This window comes from Rousettus aegyptiacus, unplaced genomic scaffold (genome assembly GCF_014176215.1).
Source record: "Rousettus aegyptiacus isolate mRouAeg1 unplaced genomic scaffold, mRouAeg1.p scaffold_m13_p_3, whole genome shotgun sequence".
In the NCBI taxonomy this organism is placed as follows: Eukaryota; Metazoa; Chordata; class Mammalia; order Chiroptera; family Pteropodidae; genus Rousettus; species Rousettus aegyptiacus.
Window position 1 is genome coordinate 154,642,102 of NW_023416306.1, and position 27,202 is coordinate 154,669,303.

Sequence of the window (27,202 nt, forward strand, 5' to 3'; positions counted from 1 at the left end):
GAAGGTGGCCCTGGGGATAGGAGCCTTCTCCCCAATCTGGCTGAGTCTTCTCATAATTGTGTCCAGCCAGAGGTACACTGGCCTCAGGCCATGGGGTCCCAGCAAAAGAGCAAGGTATCCCAAGGTCTTTGGAGCTACGAACAAGCAAAATGGACCAACTGGCCAGGGATACGGCTGTCTGTTGGGTTTTTGATATGAAGGCCTCATCGCCTTGGGTGTCCCAGTGATGGTGAGATTGGAAATGCCACAGAGGGCCATTGGACTCTTACCCTGAGCCCCGTGGGAAAATTGTGCTTTTTGGGTGGTGGGGTCATGGGAGCATAGAGAACAGGATACACACAGACAAACTGCGTGAGGCGCACTGGGGAGCTGGATTCCCACCTGCTTCCTTACCCACTCGCGTCACCTCTGTGAATCTTCTGTTCACAGCGTGGCGAAATAACTCTCAGTGTGGGGTCATGTAGAGGATGAATGGGAGGAAGCAGAATATGTTTAGTGACTGGGGGCCTCCTCCTTTCTATTTGCTCACCTCTTTACCTGTCCAGGGGACTTTGGTAGCAGTGGCTGACCGGCAATGTTGACTGTTTCAGACACTGTTGGAACTGAGCTGTTCCTTTCAAAAGAGCTTCAGATCCCTGAGAACCTGGCAGAGGGGAGGTCTTCTCAGAACCAGAGGGTGTTCAGCAGGGGTGGCAGGCATGGGGGTGTCCTTCAGTATAGCAAACCAGCTGTTCCGGGGCCAAGGATCTCTCCTGGGCTGGGGCCCAGTGTTCCCAGACCTGCAAACTAGGCCAGGCTTTCTCGAGACCCTCTCAGGTAATAGCCTGGAGAGTGTCTCTGGCCTGAGGCCCTGGTACCACCCAGTGACCTCACATTCCTTGTCACTACTTTTTAATCCTCTGCATGCCCCAGAGAGAGAGAGCAGATATGAGTGGCTCACTTGATAGATGAGAAGGCCGAGGCTCAGAGAGGTTTTAATAGTCACAACCACACACACACACCCGAGGCAGAACCCAAACTGGCCCTGGGCGATCTGATTCTGGTGGAGTGTCCCTCTTCCTTGGAGCATGGCTGACACATCCTCAGCTCACCTGCTGTTGCACTGCTGGTGGTTTTGCTGAAGTTGCTTAAGGCAAAAGGACTTCAAAATGAAGGTCCTGCGTTTCTCCCCTTCCCCTCCATTCTGGGCAGGGTGCCCAGAACTAGGTTCTGCCAAAGAACAGCAGAGAAGAGAAGGACAGGATTCACCCCACCCCCACCCCATGCCTGGGACACACTGAAGGTGTGTTCAGGTGGCTGAACCTGAGCAGAGGCAGCAGGAGGAGATGAGGTGCAGCCAGGCCCTGGAGGGGGTTCCTCAAGGCCCCGGCCCAGGTACCTGCACAGAGCAATGAGGATGCAGGGGACAGGAAGCAATGTGCAAGCCCCCGATTTGATTCACAGAGCTGCAAAGTGGAGGAGCAGGAGGACCCAAGCCCCAGTGCTCTCCTGTGGGTCTCGGGAGGAAGCCCAGGCCAGGCAGACCAGATTTTTCCCCAAGACAGAGGAGGGAAGGAGGTTGAGAGGAGCAGTCTCTCTAACTAGGCCTTATTCCAGGACGTGGGTATCTCTGCTCTCTGCCTGCTTATCGGATGAGTCGTCTTTGAGCCCAGCTCTGACCTGGTCTCTTTTCATGGGCTCTCCCAGGGCCTGCCATTGCAGACTCAGCTCAGATTCAGCCCAAACGGCCTTCTTCCCTCCTGCTTCCTTCACCCTTCCCTCACACTCTGCTCCAGCTCAGAGACCCTTCCTGCTTAGGACAGGGGATAGGTCAGAACACCTTGAAGTTTTTACAAAATACACACACCCGACTTTTTTACCCTGCCCGCTTCCAGCTCTGCTAGGAACCCCACTATGGCAGATCAAACATGCCTGAAGTGTCTGACCCACCTCCTCCTCGCAGCCCAGTCCTTGTCTTCATCCCCAGCCTTGTCTCTTCAGAGTCTCCCTGCCCTTCAAAACCCAATTTGAATGCCACCTCCTCCATGAAGCTTTCCCTGGATCCCATCCAGAGGTCTTGTAGCCTTTACTGCACTTGCCCCATTGGAGCCTGTCTCTTCTGCTAGACAGTGAGCTCATCCTTTGCTTCATCAAGTGTTCACTGAGTGCCAGTCATACACATGTCTTCTGGTAATTCATAGGGAAGGGGCAGGTAGGCAAGTCAAGGATAATGACAACAGCTTCAGAAATGCTAGAATAATGGCAGTACGAAGCACAAGGGGACATTTTGGCAACAGCAGTTAAAGCTGAAAATGTGCATACTTGATGACCAACAGTTTCAAATCTAGGTATATAATTACTTAGAGAAACTCATACATGTGCATGAGGAGATAGTTCCAAGGATATCTAGGGCAGCAATGTTTGAAGCACAAAAAAGGAATCTCAACTTCAATATCTTCAGTATCTATAATAATGGAGTAGACAACTAAAAATGTGATGCTGTGCAGCAGTTAAAATGTATATATAATTGGAAAATTTTCTGTTTTGTAAATTATATCTCAATATAGCTGATGTATCTATGTACACACATGGATATATGTATCTGTGTATATAAGTTCTGTATTAACATGAATAAATCTCAAAAACAATATTGCAAATAAAGAGAATGGCAGAATAATACCATTAGTGAAAATTTAATTTTAATAAAAATCACTTCTTTTAACAAAACAAGATCTGAAGCAAAAACGACAGAATGTTACCATTTGTTAATTCTGTTGGTTTTATACTTTTAACATTTTGTGTTCAATTATTTTTTTTTTAATTTAAAAAAACAATGTAGTCTGGGATGTCAGACTACTTTTCCCCAGAAAGTTAGGATAGGTTCCGGAGGAGATGACAGCTGGGGGTCGAAGGCAGGGTGGCAGTTGGCAGGTGTAACCGGGTGTAGGGGAGGTGGGAAAGGATGTGTAGGGTCTTCAAGCCCGGGAAATATGTGAGTGGGATCTTTGCACTTTGTTGGATGACTTAGGTATGTCAAGCTGCCTTTCTCCTGCTACTTTTCTCATCCTCATTCCTGATTCTAGCTCTCCTGTTTCTGGGCTGTGAACGTAGTGAATAGGCCCCCGAGGAAACAAATCAGATGTCATGTGTAGGTTTTTAAGTCTAGATAATCTAATAGCCAAATATATAAAGCTGATCACTAAAATGAGGAAATAGCCACTGATACAGGGAAAATGGAATTCTTAGAGGGGACTGTGCGTGACCACATGCGCATGCAGTGAAAACTAGCTGAAGCTGATATTTTTCTGAGAAAATATAAATCATCGGTTTAGCCCCAGAAGAACTAGAAAATCCCAACAGACCAATAATCATGGAAGAAACTGAGTTTTCATAAAACTCTACTCCAAAAAACCCAGGTTTAGACAGATTTTAACTTCTATCAAACCTTCAAGGAAGAGATAATTCCAATGATATTTAAACTGCATCGAATGTACCAGATCATAGAGAAAAAAAATTTTCCAAATTATTCTATAAAGCCAGTACATGACAAAGATAGCAGAAAAAAGAGAAAAAAATATTTTCAAAAGTCTGATGAATATTGATGCAAATTTCAGATATTGATAACAACAAATAGAATTACACACCATTGTGGTAAAAAAAAATGAATACACCACAAGCAAGTGGAGCTATATTCCAGAAATATAAATTCAATATTATTAGAACTATGAATATAATTGAACAAACTAATAATTCAAAAGAAATGAAATGTGTAAACAACTTCATATATGTCAAAAATTCCTAAAAGGCATTAGAATAATATTCAACATATGTCTCTAATTTTTACTCTTGTTTAATAGGAATAGATGGATATTGCTTAACATGATTTTATGTGTGTGTGTGTATGTGTATATGTGTAGTATCCAGACAGACACACATATGGAAAAACATGACCACTATTACCTCTGTTCTTTAACATTTCTCTAGAAGTACAAGCCAAATTTTCAAAATAGAAGTTATAAAAGGAGGCCAATTTATCCATTAAAATTGCAGATGGTAAGACTGATCCCCTAGAATAAAAAAGAACAAGATAATTCACTGAAAAAGCTATTAGAAAAAAATAAAAAAATATACTAAGATGACTGCTGATAAATGTTAAAAAATTATAGCTTTTCTATATGTAAACTTTAGCCTCTTTTAAAATATAATGGAAGGAAACATTTACAAAATAAACATTTTGTAAATAAAATAAAAGTGGAAGTGCTAAACATAACTGGAGATAAGTCTAACCAGAGTTGGCACTAACAGCTCTAATTACTGCTATTCATTCCTGGTTCCCCAGCACTTAGATACATAATAATAGATATTTGTCAAATTTTGGAACTGGCTTACAGATCAACAGAACAGAAGAGTGCATATAGACTAAGACAAAGCGCTTTTGATATGCAGTGTCACGTGATCGTAGTAATCACCAACATATGTGTTCCCATGTTCCATGCACTGTTTTACACCCCCTCACCTGGAGCATAACACATGATTTCTCCTGGAGAATATTGAGTGTGCACTGAGAGTGTGTATTCTGCTGCTGTTGGGTGGAGCGTTCTGTAGATATCTGTTGGGTCCAACTGGTTTATAGTGTTGAATATATTCAAGTCCTCTGTTTCCTTATTGATCTTCTGTCTGGTGGTTCTACCCATTATTCAAAGTGGTTTCTTGAAATCTCCTACTATTATTGTGTTACTATTTCTCCCTTCGCTTCTGTCAATGTTTGCTTCACATATTTGGGTGCTCTGCTAGGTGCATATATATTTATAATTGTTATGTCTTCCTGGAGAATTGACATTTTTATCATGATATAATATCGTGCTTTGTCTCTTGTGGCGGTATTCAACCAAAAGTCTATTTTGTCTGATACAAGTGCGGCCGCCCCTGCCCTCTCTTTGTTACCACTTCCATGGAATATCTTTCTCCATCCTTTCACTTGGAGCCTATGCGTATCTTTACAGCTAAGTGGAGTCTCTTGCAGACAGCATATAGTTACATCTTTCTACACACTCTACCTGAAATAACTCACTTAATCTTCACAATTACCCTACGCTGATGGTGCTATTGTTCTCATTTTTAGATGAGGAAACTAAGGCCCAGGAAGGTTAGGTAACTTCTAGATCCAGTGAAACTGTAATTTGAACTAGCACTTGACTCAGAGGTCATGCTCTTTGTATTAATCCTACAACATAGTTAAATTGATATTTTGGATCTAATAGGAAGGTGGTTTTGGGGGAAGGAAGCGGATTATTCAAACATAATATTGGGACAACTATCTAGCCCCTTGCGGGAAAAAATAAAGCTGAGCCTAACAATGCTTACACCAAAATAAATTCTGGAAAGAAAAGATTTAAAAGAAGGCAAGATTAAAAGGAAAGAAATAAAAACCTAACAATACTAGTGAAAAATACAAGTAAATATTTTTTTAGAATCCTCTAGTGGAAAATACTTTTGACTACAGAAAAATCTGAAATTTCTGTGAGCAAAAAATGCCATAAAGTAAAAAAGAGACAAATGACAATTTGCAAAACACATGCCTTAATTCAGAAAAACCTCTTAAAAATTTTTAAGGTAACTTAGAAAGGACATAGTTCACAGGAAAATAAATGCAAATGACAACCAATCAAGAAACATGAAAATAATGTCTTTCTTTTCAGATAATTAAAGAATTACACATTGAAACAAGGCATCAGTTTTCATCTGTCATATTGGCAAAGTTTAAACATTTTATAATGCATAGTGTGGTTGCGGATAGAGGGCTACAGGCACTCTCATACATGGCTGGGAGGTGCGAACTGGTTTATCCCCTTTGGAAGACAATTTGGCACTATCTGTCAGAATTTTAGATTCACCTAACCTTTGACTCCTTATCCCTAGGGATTTATCCTACAGCTAACCTCACACATATGCACAAGATAGGTAATCGAAGATGTTCATCGCAGCTTTGTGCAGTAAAAATGTAGAAACAACGCAACATCCATTAACAGGATAGATGCACATAAATTATAGTACATCCTTCGGGGGGACACTGAGGATCTGTCTGTGTGGCTGTGCATCGATATGTGATGTACGGAAACTTACACAACAGAGCACCAGAAATATGTTAGATGCAGGCATAGGTACGTGTCAACGTTTACCAAAAAATTCTTGAAGAAATCTTAAACAGGAAACTTGACAGTGTTTATGTTTGGGAGCGGAACAGAGGTCTGGGATAGCAGGAAGACTTTTCATTGTGTATTATTTTAAATGGTTTTATTTTTTTCCCCCCATAAGCATGTTATTTTCAGAATTTAAAAATATTTAAGAAGAAACCAGTTATAAGGGAAAATACTACTTAAAATGCCTCACCTTGAATTGTCTTTTCAAATTCATTTCTTAGTGGGTTCATCAATTCTTACATTAAAATTTTACATCTGGAAGGGCCCAGGAGATCATCTTCAATCTCCATTTTGTCTGCGAGGAAAATGAGACCTAAAGAGTTTTCAGCAAGGGTCCCCTAGCCGGCCTATCTGCAGAGACTGGGCTCCTGGGATGCTGCTTTCAGGGAAGGGGCTAATGACCCCTTTATGCATATGATCAAAGCTTCATCTTTGGATGTTTTGGCCTTTTCCAGCACTTAGTCCAGCAAGTCTTATTCCATGTGCATGCACTTGGGGAACCTGTTAAAATGCAAATTCCCAGCACCTTCCTAGAGAGTCTGATTTTGTGGGCTAAGGTAGGGCTCTTAAACCTGCATTTTAGCAAGCCCCACTACCAAATGATTTTGAAGTCACCTGATGGCCTCCTCTAATCTCCCCAGCTCAGCCCTGCTGACAGTGTCTGGTATCTAGACTGAAGGCCCCCACCCCAGCTCTCCAGGAAGGAAAGTAAGGTCCTCCAGCTCACCAGTGGAGGAAAGTGGCAGAGCAGACCCAGGTGCTTGGACCCCAGTGCAGCGCTCTGTCCATGGTCCCCCTCCCCTAGGCCCCCTGCTCTGCCATGGTGAAGGATGGCTAACTCTCCCAGGGCTGCGCACCCGGATGTGGAGGTGGGGGCAGACTGGGAGTCATGATTACATCTGTGGTGCCCCTCATCCCATCAGAGCGCCTCTGAGGCAGGAGGCCTTGGGGAAAGATGCTGGCAGGCATATGGGACCTGGGCGGGCCCTGGCCTGCTCGGGCTGGGGGAGGAGCCTCAGGGGCACTCGGGGAGGACTGCCATCCACGCCACCTGCACTGAAAGTGCTTCACTGCCCCTGTGCCACAGAGCCTTGGACGAGTACCGCTGTGGTCAGAAGTCAAGCAGGATCGTGGCTGGGCCACTCAGAAGCACCTGACAACAGATCGAGAGGAAGGAGGGCCAGTGACAGCCTATCTGCCTAAGCCCCAAACCTCACCCGCTGCTCCAGGTAGGTACTCTTGCCATTTTGCCACCCAGCAGGGCTAAGCCCCTAGCACCAGTTCCTTTCTCAAGGCTGGGAAAAGCGGCCACCCCATTGCCGTGGCCTGCTGTTCTCCATGCAGTGCTTGGCGAAGGCCCTCCCTACGCCCTCCCAAACCCACAACCCGATATGGGGGTTGGGCAGGAAGGGCCCAGTCTTCTCTCCAAAGGATATTATATCTCAGGTGACCCATGTTCCTAAGTCCTGGGAAAAAGGCTGGAAACTCTCTGGCTTTGGTTAGGATGCTCCCTGGTCCATAGAAACATCCCCAGGCGGGGCTGCTAGCTGGGTCTCTGGAGTAACTCTTGCCCAGCTGACTCTAGTTTGGGACAGGGCCAGAACCCAGCTAGACACAGATGTTCTGAGAGTTCCCTGCCTCTCGACACTTTTTCCTCAGGAAAGGGTTGTGACAAATGGTATCTTCATAGACTGTTAGAGCTGGAAAGGATCTTAGTGATACAGTCCAACCACAATCTCATTTTACTTCTCAAGCCTTACTTGTATCAATAATGTTAAAAATGTAGCTGAAGCACTCAGAGGAATTAGGTGTAATCTCATCAGAGCAAGTGCAGGAAGCTGCTGGGTCTCAAGCAGCCCTTCCTGGTTCAGCTGCCTCCTCCCTGCCTGGCCCCTGGCAGCCTCTGCCCGAGCTTCCTCTCCTCTCCTTCCACCTACCCTGTGACTCCTAGCAACTCCTCCCTCTTTGTGAAAGGGACATCAGATATCCAAAGCTAGAAGGTGTTAAAGCCAGGCTAGCATCTAAGTGAGGCTTTCTCCCTTTTTTAAGTAAACAAGTCAATAAATACAACCGAGAAAGGATTGGCTAGTCAAGAGAGGTTATAACTGTGATAAGATTTCGCTATGTGAGTGTCTCTAAAACCTCTTCTGTCAAAGTAGTCATCCTGTGTGAGTCGTTGGCCAAGCGCCATTGCATCTGTTGTTATTATCAGTAAATCGATCTTAGATATAGTTCTTTTCTGTGCAGATCAATGTGCTTGATGTTCACATCGCCCTCATAATTTCCTGATCCCGCCCTGTGACAGCTCTCCAGGGCAAGGAGTCTTAGCTGCAGGCGTATTCCACCCCCACCCTCCATCCACGCCCACTGCCCCAGCCCGCGCTGAACCCTTCCTCCCAACTAGAATACTGCAAGAGGCAGCATCCAATAGTGGTAAAGAACTCAGGCTCGGGAGTCAGGTGGGTTCGGTTCCCAGCTCCACCACCTACTTGCCTTGTAATTGCTTATAGTCAGTCTTTTTGTCTGTGAAATGGGGATAACAGCAGAACCCTAGAGGTACTGTGAAGATTAACGTTGATCTCTGTAAAGCACTTTTGAAGCATCTAGCATTCAGTGAGTGTCTAACACGTTAGCTCTGCTCATTGCAAAAGCCTCTTTTCCCCCAAACGCACTGCTGCCTGATTAACATCCCTAAAGCACAGTGCAGTCATCTTACTCCCCAGCTCTAAAATCATCCCTGGCTCCCTACTGACTATTTCAAGGCCTCAAAGGCAGAAACTGTATCGTTTTCCTTGTGCATAATAAGGAATCAGTAATATTTGCTGAGAGGGTTTTCGCCCTTGAGGTGGGTAAACTGAGACCCTCAGGAATGGAAGTGCAGCCACCTACAGCCCCACACGGGGGTTTGATCCAAGGTCTCCTGCCTTCCCGACTGTGGTCCAGCAGCGGCAGCTCTGGATGCCGGGCCCTGGATCTGCACACAGGGGGAGGTTTGGCTTCCCTTGGGTCTTCTGAGACTTCAGGTGCAGGGAGCACTGTTTCCGACTCCAACCCTCATGGTTCACCTCAGAGTGAGGAGAGCATGCCTGGCCACGGGCCAGAGGTAGCAGCGACTGCGGTTATAACTCACGCTCTTTGGTGAGTTCAGGCCAGGTGGCAGAGGTGATGTCATTGTCCTCATTCATCCCTGGAAGGTGACCAAAACCTCAGCTCCTATCGCTCAGGTGGGAAGCCCGAGGCCAGCAGAGACCTCTGTGATCTGGCACCTTCAGGGGAGAACACGGCACACTCTGCACCCTGCGTCTCGGCTGCTTCTCTGGCAGGAAGGGGGCCACGCGCCATGGAGGAAGGAGGCCTGGGGTAGAGTAGGAGGGCCCACGTTCAAAACTGGACTCCTCACCTGGCGGGGAGAACGTGGTCATGTCCATTTGCTTCTGTGAGCCTCTGTTTTTCCATCTGTAAAATGGGAGGATAAGACCCATTCCGTAGGGTTGATAAGAGGCCGACATGGAACAAATGCCCAGATCGCCTGGACAGCGCCTGTGTGGGGCGGGCACTCGGTAACTTGCGGTTATTCTGATGGGTCCATCAGAGTTGTTCTTCCAGACTGCCGGGTGGAGCTGGCTTGGCGCTCCCAGCCTCTCGCTTTCCTTAGCTGAAATTTTCCTCGCCTGGCCTCCACTCCGGGATGAAGGAAAGTGGCGATGTTTTGGCAGAGGATGCGAGGAGGAGCGGTCCAGATCTTCCCGGCCTCCTGACAAGGGTGAGAGGCACAGCAGGGGAAAGGCAGGGTTCTGTCTGGCTTCTCAGGGATTTTTCCACTTAGACGGTGCCAGGCTCAGGAAGCCAAGAATGAAGTGACAGGGGAGGAACCAGCCAGCCCCTGCTGGGACCTGCAGCGTGGTATTTTTCTCTTGATTCATTCAAGACGCGAATTAATTTGTTGGGATTCCAGGTGCTATGCTAGGCACTGGAACACTCAGCAGCAAGGGAAACAGACGTGTACCCTGCCCTCGCAGGGCCTTCATTCTAATGAGGGTGGAGGCAGGTGATAGCGTCAATTACAGGTGAAGTATGTTGGATGATGAATGCGATGGAAAAGCGGAAGGAGAGGGGGATTGGGAGCACTAGGGGGGTTGTGCCATTAAATAGGGTCATCAGGACAGGCCTCACCGAAAGGGGACATTTGAGACACCAAGTATTCACTTACCTAGAAAGCCCTGAGAAGCCTGTGGGCTCAGAATCAGGGCCATCCTAGGAAGGAAGCAAGATCTGGAAGCCCTTCTAGTCCCAGCCCAGATGTCACGCCCTTCCTCCAAAACCTTCAGTAGCTCCCCACAAATTAAGTGCAAATCATTCAGCCCGAGATTCAGGATCTCATGATTTGGCCCCAATCTGTTATCTCTTCAGATCCTTCTCATCCTGCCCCTGCAGCCAGACCTGTCTACCTGCCGTTTTGGGAGTATTCCATTCTCTGCCTCCCTTCTCCACTCATTTATCCCCTTTGCCTGGCCCCGCTGGTTTCTGTCAGTCCAGAAATCCTACCTGCCACTTCTCTGAAGCCTTCCCTGGCTCTCTGGGGTTGTGATCTCTGAGCCATGGCTTCTACCTTCCTCAGTGCATGGTCCTTATTCTGCCTGGGGTGTAGGCAGTGGTTTAACTTCTGATCTCTTCATCTAGCTGGAAGTGCCCTGGCCAGGGCCTGGGGCTCTTTCACCTCCAGCAGCTGCAGGGTTCAGCAGGCCGAATTGAGTGTGCCCAAGCTCAAAGGCCTCCAGCAACACTGGGACCAGCTGGAGGAGCCTTTGGTCCACTCAGGCAAAGAAAGCAGGAGCATGGGGCCAGCAGGAATGGAGAAAGGAAACTAAAATGTAGGTGAGATTTGATGGAGGAGCTCGTGAAGGAAGGGGAGAGTGAAATCCTAACCACATTTTTTTCCAGACAGGTGACAGAGATGGAAAGATGGGTCTCTTCTTCTCTAGAAATAGCTACTATATCCTTCAGCATCCCAGGCCAGTGCTTCCTTGTGTCTAACTAGAATACCTCTTGCTGCATCTGGAGCTCATTTCTCTCTGGATTCAGGTGGCTATTTGAATTCTCATTCAGCATGAATTAGCGGGGTTTTCCTGACCCCACCCCCAACCCAGGGGGCAGGAGCAAGGTCGCCGTGAGGCTGGTCCCTGGCCTATGGACTTGTACTCTAGTTGAGGAGGCCAGCAACTGCTAGAACCACACAAAGACTGCCTGGGGCCCAAGTGTGCTGGCCATCATAAGTCATGGAGGTTGTACCAGCCTGCTGCCCATCAGCCTCTCTTCAGGGCTGACCTTCACACAGCAGATCTGTAGGTGCCCCTACCACAGTGGCACTGTGATTCTTGGCCCCTTGTGTTCTGGACCCCTCTGACCGCCCCACCCCAGGCCCTGTGAGGCCATGTGACCCAGACAGCCTCTGAGATCTGGCTCCCACCCATCACTGACGTAGCTGCGCTCACAGGCAAAGCCCCCTTCCTCCACCTCTCTCCAATCCCCTCTTCAGTCAGAGTGGCTCATGTCCTGTTTAGACAGGTGGAGCCACAGCCTGGTGTTCCTCCCATCTCTCCCGCGCCTAGAGGTGGTACGCTTCCATTCTGGGAGACCAGAACTCCCTCAAGGGAAAACCTTAACACAATCTAATTCCACCCTCCTCCACTTTGATGCATACGTGCATGGTCTCTTCCTAGACTGTCCTGCCCTTGGCCTCCATGTGGCAACTTCTCTTCAGGTGGGAAGCTCCATATGCGCTCAAGGCTGGGAATGTGGCTGCTGGAAGCCGACTGTCTGGGCTCAAATCTCCCTTCTGCCGCAATAGTTCCCATCTTGGGGTTGTTGTAAGGATTGAAAGAGCTTGGGCTTGCAGAGTCTTAGCTCAGTGCTTGGCTAAGAAAGGCTTCAATTAATGTGACTACTATTATCCATCCTTTAAGAGCTGCTTTGGCTAGCCCTCCTCCAGGCAGCCTTTCCAGACTGCTCAGGGCTCGGTCAGGTGCTCCTCCTCTGTGCTCCCAGCACTCCTTCACCAGGCCTCAGGAATGCACTTATGCAGACCCGTCACAGTTCCTTTGGTGGGGGGTGGGAGGGTGGGGGTGGGGGTTGGGGATGGGGGGGAAAGGTCCATGTACCCACTAGAATTTTATGCCCAGACTATAACCACCTCGAATGCAGAAAACAGAGTCTGGCCCATTATTTTGCTGAACAAACGATTTTGTGAGTGACATGGGCAGCTGGGGGAGACACACTAAGAAAATAGATTGGAGCCTGCCAGGACTGTCTTCCAGAGCCTGTGCTGAAAGACCAGGATGCCCACACCAAGCAGTGTCAGCATCACCCAGAGACTTGTTAGAGATGCAAATTCTCGGGCCCCACCCAGATCTACTGCATTGGAGACTCTGGAGTGGGCCCAGGCACCTGTGGTGTAACAAGCCCCCCAGGTGATGCTGATGCACGCAGTTTGAGAACCACGGCTCTAATGTTACAAAGAAACTCAAATTTATAGGAGGTGGAGCCCCTCTCGGGGGCCTCTGCTCTGCTGAAGGCTTCCAAGAACGCTGTCAGGCTGGGTGACAGGCTATGGCTCCTGCTGGACCCACCCCTTTTGCCGATAGGGCTGGTGCAATGGGGACACTCTCCCCTCAAGACCTCCCCTTTCCCAGGTGGCCCTAGTCTCAATGGGATGCTGCTCCAACCTGGTGATGCCAGTCCCTCCCTACTACTGGTCAGCATCCCCTTGTGGCCAACCCCTGAAGCAGGGGCCCCAAGGCAGACTTCTGGAATGTGAGGTCCCAGAGAGACCACAGAGATTGCTGGCTCCATACACACATGCTCTCATGCACACCAAGATACACAAATATATAGAGACGCACAAATGCATATACAGACACAAGTCGACACACACATATGAGAACACAAATATGCACGCACCACAAAACCCAAATGATAGCCACAAACGCATTCCCAAGCACACCCAAACAGCCTCCAAAACATACACAGATACATACACACAGAACACATCAGTATACTTCAAAACACACAAACACGAACGCGTAGACCCATTGTATTCATTTCCTAGAGCAGCTGTAACAGTTATCGTGAACTGGGCAACCTAGAACAACAGAAATCTATTCTCTCAGAGTTCTGGAAGCTAGAAGCCTGGAGTCAAGTCAGAAGCAGCGCCACGCCTCCCCCTGCAGACTCTAGGGAAGTTTCCTTCCTCGCCTCTTCCTGGCTTCCAGTGGTTCCTTGAGTTGTAGCTGCATCACTTTGCCTCTGCCTTCAATGGCTTGCTTCTCTGTCTCCCTGTAGCCTTCCTTAGGGCCCACCCTAATCTAGTATGATTTCCTTTTCACCAATTTTATTTGCGGAGACCCCATTTCTAAATTAGATTATATTCTTTTTTTTTTTATTGAGGTATAATTGACATAACATTATATTAGTTTCAGGTACACAACATAATTATTCAATATTTGTATATATTGCAAAATGATCACCACAATAAATCCAATTTACATCCACACATAGTTACATAAACAAGGTCATATTCTGTGGTTCCAGGTAGACACGAATTTTGGAAGGATATTATTCGACCCAATACATCTATAAATCCCAAACGGCACAGGCACAGAGACAGAGGGACACACGCCCCTGGAAGATGAGAGTGTTGAGGTCCTGAGTGGATGAGAACCCCTCAGTGTGAGAGCTGCTTTTCCCCGCTAAGTCCAGCACAAAGAGGGTCACGCCCTATTATATTACCTATCACATGGTGCTGTTTTCATCTTGGCTTTGATTTTTTTGTTCAGTTTGCTTATATATGCACATAATACAAAACTCCAAATGTGAAAAAGAGAATAGAATAAAAGTCTTCCTCACCCTGCCTCAGCCTCCACCTAGTTCTCCCCCTCCCCAGAAGGCAACCCCTGTCGAGACTTTCTGGGGTCTCCTAGAGAAAATCCGGAAGCAGGCAGGTGCACAGGAGGCGGCATTCTCCCTGCGCTGCCTGCATCTTGCTTTGCTCACTGAACAAGCATCTGTTGCTCTGTATTCTGATTGGGTGCTTTCGCTGTCATTTGATCTCCCCCACTGGACTGTGCTTTCACTGAGGGCAGACCCACTTGCTATTTACATTTGCTCATTTCCTAGCCCAGGGCCGGCACAGAACAGGTGATCAGTTAGGCCTGTTCTATCTACACATCAACAATCATTAACATCTGGTTGGGTCTGCGTGGGCCAGGGCTCAGCCTCCTGGCTGTAGATCCTTGGTCTTTCTGTCACCCCCAGCCTGTGGCACCGTCTGCTGGAGCCCGTCCTGACAGCAGGAGTTTCTGGGGTGAGATGGTACCCAACGGCATCTTGCTTATTTGCTTCTGCTGCCTGGCACCTTCATTCTGGCTCTAACTAGGCCTGACTCTGGGATCCACGGGGCCTCTGCCTTGGCTGCGTCTCCTCTCTGCCCTCCCCTCTCCACTCAGTATACTTGGTACTCCTGCAGGGGGTGGGGGGATGTGGAATCCAGCAGGGAGGAGGCTGGGAGGAGAACAGCACTCCCGGGAGTTGGGGGGTGGGCAGTGCTGCTGCTGACAGCCCTTTGTCCAGTCTTTGCTAGCCGAAGGCTTAGTCCAGACTTGTTACCACGGAGACGGAAATTACGGCAATAACTCAGCATTGCACTGAAGCCTGCAGCTTCGCCCGCTTCTGATGGGAGTGAATTTGCTCCACAACACTCAAATTTGAGATGTGCCACATTTTTTTTTTTAAATCAAGACCGAAATGGCTGCCTCAGTCCAAGATTTCACCATGCCCTCAATCTACTGATTGAGCAGATAGATCAGGCGGTAGAGCACCCGAGGAAGGTGGGGATGGAGGTGGGCAGGGGCTGCCCGGCCCTGTGAGGTGGAAGCCAGGGACGTGGTAGCCAGCAGCGACCTGTGCTCATGTGCAGAAAGAGGGGCTTAGGTGAGAGGATTTGTAAGAACCTTGTCAGCCACAATACTCTGGGTTTGAGATTATGGGGGCCAAACGAGACCCACCCTAACCTCGCTGCCAATCATTCCTTTCTTCCGCCAATATTTGTAAAGCACTAAGCTCTGTCCAGCACAGCAGAGAAAATAAGGAGCAAGCACAACCATCTGCTCTGTCATTAGGAGCTTTTCGTCCACTGGGGGAGTTAGCCATTTGCTATGTCATCTCATAAATAACCATACAATGTTCTAGGCACTAACAAGGAAAGGAATACTTAACTGTATGAGGCCGTTGTCATGTGCTAGGCACTGTTCTAAGTATCTTGTGTGAATCGGTTCATATAATCCTCACATTCGCCCAGTAAGGTAGATGCTATTAAAATCTCCATTTTACAGATAAGGGAACAGGGGCACAGGGAGGTTAAGAACCTTGCCCAAAAGCATGAAGCTAGTAAGTAGCAGAGGAAGAAGGCTAGCGCTCCCTAGGGACCCACTCTATGTTTCTCCCAAGGCGTGGAATGTAGGGGATCAACCTGGTCAGTAGTTTTTTTTTCCTAAGGAAGCAAAAATTGAGCTGAGATTAACTAGCGAGATAATGAGTTAACTTGTGAGAGAGGGGAGCATTCCAGCAAGAAAGTCAAGCATATGCAAAGGCCCTGTGGCAAGAGGCGAGGCAGAATACTCCAGGCATTGAGGAAAAGAGGAAGGCAGCTGAGGCATGAAATTGAGAGCTGGGTGAAGTGAAGGTAGAGCACTAAGCAGCCACGTTGGCCATGTTAAGGAGAGCCCTGGGAAGCCTTTCCAGCTGATTTCATCACAACTTACAGCACAACTCAGGCCCCCCTTGTCCAGGAAGCCTTCCTGGACACTCCAAACTGGGTTCAGTGCCCCTTGTCTATGAGTCCTGCTACTGGCAGCCCGTCAAACACACACTGAGCATTATGATTGCTTCTTAGCCAAGGCCTTTCTCACTTCCCTTCTAGAATGAGGTTGACGAGGGGGAAAAACACATCTCATTCTCCTTAGGACCTCCTACCCCGCAGGAAAGCATAAGTGAGTGCTGTAAGAGATGAAGGGTGGACGAGATTGCTGAGACCGGGGTGCTCAGAGAAGGCTGCCAGGAGGAAGCAGAGTCGAGCTGGGCCTGACAGCGGAACATTCTTATTGGGGGAGGATCAGGAAGCCTTTCCACAAAGGGAGGGAGCAAAGAAAGTGAAGTCATTTTTTTTTTTTTTTAGGCGAGGCAACCCTTGGTTGACCTCACAGAATGCAAGAACCTTGTCAGCTTACAATCCCTTATTTTTTATTTTTTTTTTTACACCTATAGCACCTGGTCTTCCTAGGTGGTCTCCCATCCAAGTACTAACCAGACCTGACCCTGCTTAGCTTCCGAGTTCAGACAGGATTGGGCTTGTTCGGGGCGGCATGGCCATGAAAGCCAAGGCTTTTGAGGGGATGAGGGCCATCCATCTGCTAGAGCTGAGACTTCTTGTAGTGAGGTGGGGGTGGTAAGACTGGAGGGGTCCCTGGAGCCAGGGGGGGCTCTTCCTGGAGCAGGCCAGGAGCTTAGATATCAGAAGGAATAGGGAGCCATGCAAAAGCTCAGGCCTTGGCTTCAGACCTCCATCCCCATCTTCCCTTACCACTGCTGGCTGTGTGGCCCTGGGCAGGCTCCTCGCCCTCTCCATGCCTCAGCACCCACATTTGTAAAATGACGACAGTCATCACTGCTGCCCCAGCAGGCTATTGAGGGCCAGGTGATGTGATAACTGTAAGCAATGGGGCTCCCCGGGCGCCTCAGAGACAAAGCCCAGGCCAGGCCGATTTCAAGGCCCCACCCTGACTCCAGGAAGCTCCTGTTTCTCCTTTGTTCCCTTCCACCCCTCAAGCTGGCTATAGGGTCCTCGGTGGCCACTGTCTTCTACTGATTGATTATTGATTGGGAGTGGGGTGGTAAGAAGAGAGGGGCTGAGTCAGCGGCATGCCAGGCTGGCCCCTGCTTGCCCAACTGAGAGCTATGCTGCGGAAGGCCACGGAACCCTTGCCCTGATCAATGCATCTAGTTCTCAATGCTGTGGTCAGCACCATACCATGTCTGCCAGGAGGAGTTATTGATCTGGGGAGGGAGGGTGCCTCTGGCTTCCGGACCAACCCCTAGGGGTGCGGTGGCTACTTTGGCCCATATGGTGCAAGATCAAGCCTTGATCTTCCTGCACCTGGCCCAGCCAGACCCTGTGAAGGAGAAAGGCAGAGGGGGAATCAGACTGAGGCCTTGACTCTTCTTTCGGAGTAGAAACCACTGGGCCACTTGGCTCCATGAGCAAGCTTGAGTGAGAGCTGGTCAGAATAAGGGCACTTGAAGAGGGAAGAAGAATTTGATGCAGAAAGAAAAAGAAACTGATCATATGCATGCCTGGAAACATCAAGCTTTCCTTTCTAAATATGACTTTTTCTAATTATAAACAATAATACATGCTCATATTAAATAGTTATTCAAATTCAGAAAAAGTTTTTTAAAAAACCACTGTCAGAGAAACTGGTCTTTTTTTTTCTACAGGCATAATTTTATTTTTCATTCTTTCCGTTTTTTTATGTTTAGAATCGAGATCATCTAGTTTCACAGCATTATATTCTGCTGTTCTTGCTTTTTTGTCTTTTTAATTTGAGCAGGGAGTCACCCCTGCTCCTCCTGATGTCTCCCTGAGTCACTGCCCAGCTCTGAGACCTGGGTATCAGTGATGTCCCCACAGCTGTCTCTCCCTCCTGCCTCCAGCTCCATTGGGGCACTATTTTGGCTGCTTGCTGACTTGCGGCCATGGGCAGAAAGGTGTGGGCCCCTGAGTCAGGGTCTTCAGGGCAAGAAAAAGAAGCTTCCTGTCAAGGAGAGCGGTCCCAGAGACCTTCCTGAGACGGGTGAGGGGAAAGCCCACACACGCAGCTCCCAGCCCAGGTAAAGATGACCGCCTTCTCCCCGTGCTGCACTCCTGCTCCCCCTGCCACCTGCAGCCTTTCCTCTCCGTTAGTGGGGAGTCTCTTAAACGCAGTACAGACCCAGGAGCCTGTCTTCCTGTACCCCAGAAATACATTCCTCTTGGAATGGGCGAAGCAGCTCTCTCCGCAGCTGTGCCTTCAGAGGCCTCATGATGTGCTGGGGCCAGACACTCAGATTCTCGTCCTGCCTCTGTCTCTCTCCAGCTGTAACTTTAGGTCAGTTACTTAACCTCTTTGAGCCTTAGTTTCTCTACCTGCAAAATGGGGACACTGATATCCACCTCTTAGGCTGCTACCTCTTAGCTTGCTTGTGAGGTGTCAATGATGGTCAGTAAGATAACCGTAAGAAGGCACTCTTATCATGCCTGCCTCATCACGAGGTCCACATCTTCTTCCCCTTTCTTCTCCTGAGACTGCCTCAGGGGCTGCGCCCACTGGGGCCTGGAGTACATTCCCAGAATTTCCTGTCAGCATTTTCTTTTCTCCATTTAACTTCAGTCTTCAGCCTGGGGGCATCATTCCTAGAGCGGGCTGGGGAGTCAGACGGCCTGGGCTCAGGTCCCATGGCTCACCAGCTGCCTGACCTGGGCTAGATACTTAACCTCTCTGTGCCTGAGTTTCCTCATCCGTAAGATAGGATAATAATGGAACCTACCTGTTCTTTGTACAGGAAGAAAAAACCGAAGAACTTTAAAGAACACTAAGAGCTTTAAACAAAACAATTTAATACAGGGAATGACATGCTCACAGAATCACCAGAAGGGTTAAAATCTGTGTCTTCAGAACAGAGCAGAAATGACCCACCAGACGAACCACTCCTCAGCCATAGCCAGGATGAGACTCCTGCAGCCTCACAGGCAAGCCAGGAGTCAGGAGCCTCTGCATCCTGTCCCACTGCTGACTCTAGCTCCTCACCCCCCTCTCCAGTAACTAGAGCCTGGGGCATGGATCTGCTGCAAAGCACATCTTCCTCTCCTCAGCATTACTTGTCCGCAGAACATAACCCAAACAGCAGGAAGATGGCGTCCTCCTCCCTTCCACCTTATAAATCTATCTCCAGTGCCTCTAATTGATGGAACCTGGTCTGTACTCAGAACTCCAGCTGCAAGGGAGTGTAGGGAAAGTAGTTTTTAGCTTTCTAGCTTCTGCGATATAAGAAGGCACACGAGCGGTGGGAATGGATGCTAAAGGCCATTGACTGTATCCAGATTAAGAAAGCTGGCACAGTGCCTGGCACCTAGAACTCTTTCAGTACATGCCCGTTGTTGTTATTATTTTGGGGTCAGGGCCACTAGCGGGCGCTATCGGGCCCTGCCCACAGACCCCCGGCAAAGAGAAGCCACAGCAGAGATGTGGCGCTGTCCGTGGTGCTGAGCATCCTTCTGTAGGTCCCAGCTACTGGCTGCTTTATTTTAATGAGCCAGATGGCAAGGTGGAACCCAATATACTCACCCTATGCTAGACCTTCAAAGGTGCCCGAGGGGGCCATTTAGGGGCCACTCTGGAGGAAGTCTGACCTCAATCCTAGGAAGAAAATAGCAAAGGCAACAACCAACATGTGAGGTACTCTTAATTTAGAAAAATGTCTCCATGTACCATCTTTAACTGTCACGAGCACTTGGTGTAGGCAGGGTGGACATAATTATATCCATTTGATAGAAGAGAAAACTGAGCAGCGAGAGGTTAAGTCTCAGTTAATAAGTAATAGAGCCAGATTCACATCAATCTCCTGCCCCCAAATCATATGCTCCTTCCACTACATGCTGTGACTTGGGAGGGAAGACTTGGTCACCAACAATGTGCAAAAATAAGTGTGTGCAAATGTATTCAAGTTATCCACATTTCGTTATTTCCTGCCCCTGAGTGTAGCCCTGGATAAAGGACATGTATCTTTCACCGAGGCCTGCCACATGCCGGTCATCGTGGGAGATCCACCATGACACGGGCCCTGCTGTCAAGGAGCCCATCAGTTTTCTGGGGAACTGGCAGTTTATGTGCACACACAAAAAAAACACATGAGAGTAATGCCAGGCAGCAGTAGCAAAGGCCAGCTGTGTAAAGAGACAATGTATAGACTGGGCTGCTCATTGGAAGAAGCCTTCAGGGAATAGGATTTGAGCTGGAGCCAGGGGCGATGAATGCCAATGAGACCAAGGCCCCAGCCTAGCCCAGGAGGAAGTGGCTCAAGCTCAGTCAGGGTAAGGCAGACAGCTCTAAGGGCCATGAGGAGAGGACAGAGGGCAGGCATGATGCCCCATACAGAGATGGCCAGGCCAGGCCAGTGACCTCTGGCAAAGGGAGAAATGTAAGAGTTTGGAGATTCATGTGAAGAGGTGATGTGGGTCTCTTAGACCTGCTACCAACTTTCCAGACTCAGAATGAGCTGGGAAGGGGGATGGCAGATCTCCTGAGAGGAGATTATAAAGACAGGTCTTATGAGGTGCCTCACTGCAATATGATTTAAGGGGCACTGAGCTACCATCCCTTATCTTCAGATCTCCTCATCCTTCCTCCTTATTTTGGGAGAGTCAGAAAACATTTTAAATTCTTAAGAGCTCTATATTTAGATGTAAATAACCCTGAAAATCTTAAGCTGGTGTTTCTCTATCTTGGCTGCACATAATAGTTGGCTGGAGATTTTCATTCTTAGAACCTGGAGAGAGGTGTGAGAATATCTGAATCTACTTACACCTAGGTGATTCCAAGCTCTCCTGCCCCAAGCTGAGGAGTCACTGATCCAAGCCTGAGAGCACTGAATGGGGAGCCAAAACCCCAAGATCTGATTTTAAATCCACCACTCTCCCCAGCCTTAGGCAAATCTCTTAGCCTGCTGGCAACCCAGTTTCTTCGTACGTTAAGTTGGGCAAACCATCTTTGGCTGTGAAGACATACAGAGGTTGAGACCTGAGACAGAAGATGCATGGGCAGCTGGCATGGCGGGTGAGGAAGGACATTAGCCAGAACCCTCATTACAGTCACATCCCTCCCCTCCTCCCTCTCTTCCAAAGGACTGACCTCCCAGCAGTGAGAGTGAACTGGGGCCCCTGACCGATGTCCTGGAAAGGGCTGGGGGTTGGGCAGATCTGAGAACAGAGGTCGTGGAAGGGGATATGAGGAAAAACCCAGAGCAGAAGGGGAGGTAGGAGGGTATGCCTATGGCCAGGAACTCCGGTTTGTTTTTCTAAGGTCCGGAACCATGAGAAATAATATTTCCTGTTGTTAACAAAAAGGCGATGAATTATTGAAGAGACTGAGAAGGTCAGATAGTAGGGGGTGGGGCAGGTGCTATGGCTTTGTGCATTTCGTGGGGGATAGGGTTTAGGCTCCCCACCCACAGCTGCTTTTCCTAAGATCATGGCTTATGACTACAGAGATTTGCTTCTCCCAGTAAAAATGCAGTCCCTGTGAACCAGCCCTTTAGAAGTCAGGGGGATGGTGGAGTAGAATGAGTTCTGGGCAGCATTAAGAAGTATAGACTGTATGGCTGCGGGATGTGTCTCTGAGACATCTGGAATCCTAGCTCCAGCCTGGCCCTCAGTGACCTGCCACCAGAATTACAGACAAGAGGCCCAGAAAAGGGAAGACATCTGCCCAAGGCCACACAGGTAGCCCAGAGCCCAGCTCTCCTGGGGTCCCTCAGTCCATAACACTTTCCACTGCACTACTCTGAAAGGCTAGGAAAGAGTCTGTCCCTGGAACTAGGACTTGAGCGAGTGCATCCCCTTCCTCTGCCCCCTGACCAGCACTGCTAGCCCAGCAGAGGCCCAGAGTGTCCAGGAAGTAGCAGAGCAGAGGCTTATGAACTGCTCAGGTTCAAGGGCTAGCTCTCCTCTGTATAGCACCATGACCTTGGGCAAGTTATTTACCTCTCTGGTCCTCAATTTTCCATCTATGGATGATTCCAGTACACATGAGGATTAAATGAGCTGGTACTTAAATGGGAAGTATTTATCCTACAGTAAGTACTCAGTAAATGTTAGCTATTAATAAGATTACCCCCTCCCTAGGGCTTTCTGGACCACCCTAGCTCTAGGATTTAGGTTCCCTACACAGAAGACTTGCCCTTGAGTTGGGGAATGGGGAGCGAAGTGCTGGCCAGACTATTTAGGACGGCAGGAGCTGAAACCGTGCCACGTTTGGAAGGAGGGGTGTGAGTGAAGGAGTAATAAAGACAAAACGAGTTATTTTCAAAGCTTTTTCCCATTTGCCAAGGAAAACTTTGCCCAGGCCTGCGGCTACTAAACCTCCAGCTTTTACCACTAGAGATTGGGATGGGGAAAGAGATGGAAGGGGAAGAAGGCCACTTGTTCCCCCATTAGAGAAGACGCACAGCGGAGGAAGGGACCTGAGAATCCTGACCCGCCAGCCGTCATTAACACTCTCTCTCACTGCCCCTTTTCGGCCCCAGGAGCAAGGCTGACATTTGCTCATCATGCACAGGAAGAACAGAGGCAACAGCCACCTACGGGCTGCAGCTTGTGGGGTATTGGACAGTCGCTTCCCATACTCCGCATCTCTCCTCTCGTCTGTTTCAGAACAGAGTAGGTGGAAGGAGACTGGGAGTGTTTCAGTCCGAGCCCCTCACCATTGTCTCACAAACTGATGACGATGACAGTACTGGCCAACATTGAGCACATGTAGACCTCAAGCGTGGTGTGAAAGGCTTTATGTGAATTATCTTATTTCATGTTCACAATGACCCTGTGAGGCAACACTGTTGTTATTATCCCCACTTTCAAGGGGCTGGAAACAAAGGCTCAGAGATATGAAGTCACTGTCCATGGTCACACAGCTAGCAAGGGTGGATCCGGGATTTAAGCCCAGACAGTCTGCTCCAGAGAGCCCACTTCTCCCTGATGCCCTGAACAGCCTCCCTGGGCTCTGCTGTGAAATTCATGACAAAGAGAGGAGACCCCTGAAGCCCCCTACGCCAGGCCGTTTTGTGCCCCTGCTCTGTATTCCTTTACTCTACCCCAGATTTCAACTTTCATTCTTCCCAGTGTGGTGCTTTTGTCTCAAGAAAGCTTTCTGCCCCTCTTCTTCATACCCAAGAGCTAACCTTTCCTCCAGAAAGAAGGCAGGTCCAGGCATGGTTTAGGGATGAAGAAAAAAGGCTTGACTGTTCTACGTTTCCATGGCAACAATCTCCCTCATTACTGCCTCTGCTTGTTCCCTAGAAAGCTGAGGAGGTTGGTGAGGTGGGGGTCAGGCTCTCTTTTCTCTTCTCCTTCTTCTCTTCCCATTTGAAAGTCTGTGCGCAACCCAACCCTGCTGTGTAGATTTCAGCCCGCTGCAAGCTTAGAGGCCTGGACCTTGTTGCTGGGGTTCTTCACCGGCAGAGCGGCAACCTGGGCCAGACCTCCCAACAGCAGTCCTCTCCCCAACTGCCAAAGGCTGTGAACTCCCCGAAGAAGACCTCATGTTTATAACTCCACAGTTTACACAGGGCCTGGCAATAGTAGATACTCAACAAATTCTTGTTGAAGGGGTGAATAAACAAATTAAAGAATAAACCAGTGATCTATCCTACATGCTAGCCACAAGTACTCATCTTAACTTTCTCACAATGCCATGCTCAGTCTCCCTTCTGGGTCTCGGCCAAGATGGTTCCCTCTGCCCACACTTCTCTACCACACTGTACTGATTTCAACACTTCCTCGTGGTTCACTTTGGAGGTCACTTCCTTGCAGAAGCTTCTTTGATTGCTCCAGAGTGGGCCCTCCCCGTGGCTCCCTTTACCCAGGCTAACGAAGTGTGCAGTGGTGTGTGCATTGCACACTTGCCTGTCTTCCCCAGTGAGTCCAGGAGCCTCATACAGGTGAGAACCAGTCTGCCAGGTCCCAAGAACCCAGCATGATGCCTGGTTCAGGGTAGGTACTCAACTCTTCTTTGTGGAAAGAAGGAAGGAAAGGAGGGAAGGAAGGAGAGAGGGAGGGAAGGCTTAAGGGAGGAATGCTTTTGGAATGAGAGAGAATGAGGGAGCGGGAGCTGAGTGGAAAAGAGCAACATCCAGAACTCAAACCTTCTTCTTTGAGCCAGATGAGCGCCTAGAGCTTTTCACACCCAGGACCCCGTGCCCTTCCCTCATCACACACAGTATTAACTGAGTAATAACAACTACCACACGTCCTTATGGTCACGCAGCGGTTCACCGAGCGCTCGCACATCCTTGGCCTGGTTCCAGTCCCCAGACAGACTTGAGAGGGGTTTATAGGCTGTTCACCTCATTTTAAAGGGGAGGAATCAATGAATGATGCTGGAACAACTGGATAACCATGTGCCAGAAGATGAACTTAGATTAAGGATAAGTCTCACGCTATATGTAAAAATCAACTCAAAATGGATCATAGACTTCAATGTAAGAGTTAAATTATAAGATTTTAAGGAGAAAACCTAGACGAAAAAAAATTTAAAACCTTGAGTCAGGCAAAGATTTCTTAGATATGACACCAAAAGTATGAACAATAAAAGAAAATTTGATAAATTGGATGTTGTCAGAATTCAAAACTTTGGTGCTTCAAAAGATACCATGAATAAAATTAAAAGACAAACAACAGACTGGGAAGAAGCTATTTGCAAAACACATATGTGATAGAAGATGAGCTTCTGGAGCACAAAGATGAGGAAAGGGGCCCTAAGGGATGTTGCTGCCAGCGGAGACGGCCTGGGTCCCTAAGTCTCTTGTTCTCTCCACTGTATTTGTTCTTTTGCAGCAGCCAGGTAGCTGAGTGGAGCCTCAAGGCCTGAGTTGCACCATCATTGGAGAATCGACTCAGGTAGGAAGTCTCGCCAAGGCATTTAGGCTCACCAGATTTGCATCCCTCCGCAGATCCCACCCGATTCCTCTGTGCGGGCTCCCCCCAGTGGCCACCAGCAGAACTGTAACTTCCTGCTGCTGCTGACCGACAGCAGGAGATGGCTGGCTGGATGCCTGCCCCATCCCCCAAGAGATCCATGAAATGACGTCAGCGCTACGCTGACCCTCTGGCAGAAGCCTTACTGTTAAAACATACAGTGTTCAATGTAAACGACTGTAATTTTACATGTGGCTAAACGTGTTAGCGTAAATGAGCTAACCAGTGACCTCGTTATAACAAAACAGTGGGCAGCCTGGGCAGAGAGAAGAAGAGAAAGTAGGGGAAATTAAGACAGACAAGAAGCTCCCTGCTCCTGCTAGATGATAATTTAGAGGGAAGGAGAGTGAGTTTTGTGCTCTTTCCTTTTTCCAAAGCTGATCTCATTATGTCCTTTTTTTCCTATTTTTGTGAGCTGGCCGCCTCCCAGCTCCCACATACCAGTCCCTTTACCTTTATTCTTTCTCCATCACCTCCCACCCCCCCGCCCCAAAGCCAAATCCTAAAACCATTCCACTCTGCCCCGTGGAACTCTGCATCCACTCTTCATTTCACAGACATCGTGATACTTCCTGTGCTCCACGACCGACATGCCTTAACCCTCTTATCCCACTTAACAGCACTGTGAAGCTGGTACTACTTGCTAGCACTGCCCCCATTTTACAGATGAATAGAGGCATGGAGACATGAAATAGCTTGGTTGAGGTCACTCAGCGAGTAGGTGCTAGAGCTGAGATTCTGTGCTACAGAGCCCAGGATCCTCTGAAACACTCCCCAGGTCCTCGGTACCCCACCTTCCCACTGGGAACGTAAACTGGAGACTCCCAAGGACCCCACTTCCCTCTCAGAGAGTAGCTTATGCTGCTCCCCCATCACCACCAGCCTGAGGGTGGGAGAAACTTCCTTCTTGCTCCCCTATGCAATTTCCAGGCTCTTCTCCCTCCCCGCTGAAGTGCCTGCCTTGGACCAGTGGTTTCTGCCTACACATCCCTCTCCCCATCTTTGTTAGGGACATTGACTCCTCCCCTCAGGGCACTCCCCCTTATTCCTGAAAAGTTTCAATTCTTGCCTTACTGTCAGGCTAAGACTGTTCTTGTCTTCATCCTTAGAGATGATCCTTCCAACACTCTAGCCTTGACTTCCCAGCCCCTCACTCCATCGTCATGCCTTAGACATTATCACTACCAATAACTGCAATTACTTCTTAGTCTCGATGTCATCCAGCTCATTTTCCAACAGCGATTTCCTGTCTATCAGTTCATGAGCTCTACTACTCAACCATCTGGAACTCCAACGCCTTTCACCGTTGTTCCATTTCTCTCCTTACCTGGCTCACATGCCATGTCTAATCATTAAAATTATTCCTTCGCATACAACATCAACCTTCTTGTCTCATTCTCATACTTACTTGGGAAAACCTCTGCCCTGGTTAAATCTAGTTGTCTGCTTCTTCCACACGGGCAACCTCACAGATGAATACGGCTGGGGGAGATTAGGAAAGGTCACATTCAGGTTGTCTGGTGTAAATCCAACACCATGAATCTCAATGGGCCTTTTGTGCGGCCTGGCAATTCTGCTAAGTTCTCCTAATCTATTTACGAGATCACTCCCCGAGATTTCTATTTCTACCTTTCTTCCTGTCCTCAAACATCCCATATCTTCCCACCACCAGCATCTCACACTCACCTGAGACCTTCTTCCTTTTACTGAGAAAGTAGAAGCAATGAGGAGAGTGTATCCGCAAGCTCCAGCAGCACACCTGCCTCCCCTCCTGCTGCTAGGGGTCAGCTGTCTGGCTCTGGGCAAAGGCCATCTTCTCCACTTGTACCCTAGTTCCCAGCGCTTCCCACATCCTCACATTGCTCCAGCGAGTGCCCCATCTCTCCTGTATCACCAGACTTTTATTTCCTACTGGATCATTCCCATCGGCATACCATGTGCTGCTGCTATTCCCCCCATCCTGACCACTTCCACCTCTGGTTCCTCTTTGAATGAATGAATCGTTCACGCCCACTGGCTCCAAGCCCTCTCCTCTCATTCTCTCTTGTACCGATTCAGTCTGGCCACCAAATAACCTCCACATTATTTCAACTCTGCTAATTCTCAGTGGCCATCTTACTTGGCCACATTAACACAACTGATCCCTCCCTTTTCCTAAAATCATTGTCTTTCTTGACTTCCAGGGCTC

At 48.5% G+C, this 27,202-nt stretch overlaps 1 protein-coding gene and 1 pseudogene across 6 annotated transcripts in view; one reads left to right on the forward strand and one right to left on the reverse strand.

Annotated features, from left to right (window-relative positions):
* Nucleotides 1-27,202, forward strand: part of TMEM63C (transmembrane protein 63C) — an 86,509-nt gene that overhangs the window by 24,521 nt on the left and 34,786 nt on the right. For 3 of the 6 annotated variants that reach the window (XM_016156641.2, XM_016156642.2, XM_016156640.2), the window contains exons 2-3: nt 7,267-7,408; nt 24,874-24,936. The gene's annotated coding sequence lies outside the window, so the exon portion shown is untranslated. Of the gene's footprint in view, nt 1-7,266; nt 7,409-8,272; nt 9,943-24,873; nt 24,937-27,202 lie in introns of those variants that run through there. The other 3 variants (XM_016156644.2, XM_016156645.2, XM_016156646.2) reach the window with 3 other exon arrangements.
* LOC118600710 lies at nt 16,488-16,606 on the reverse strand (annotated as a pseudogene).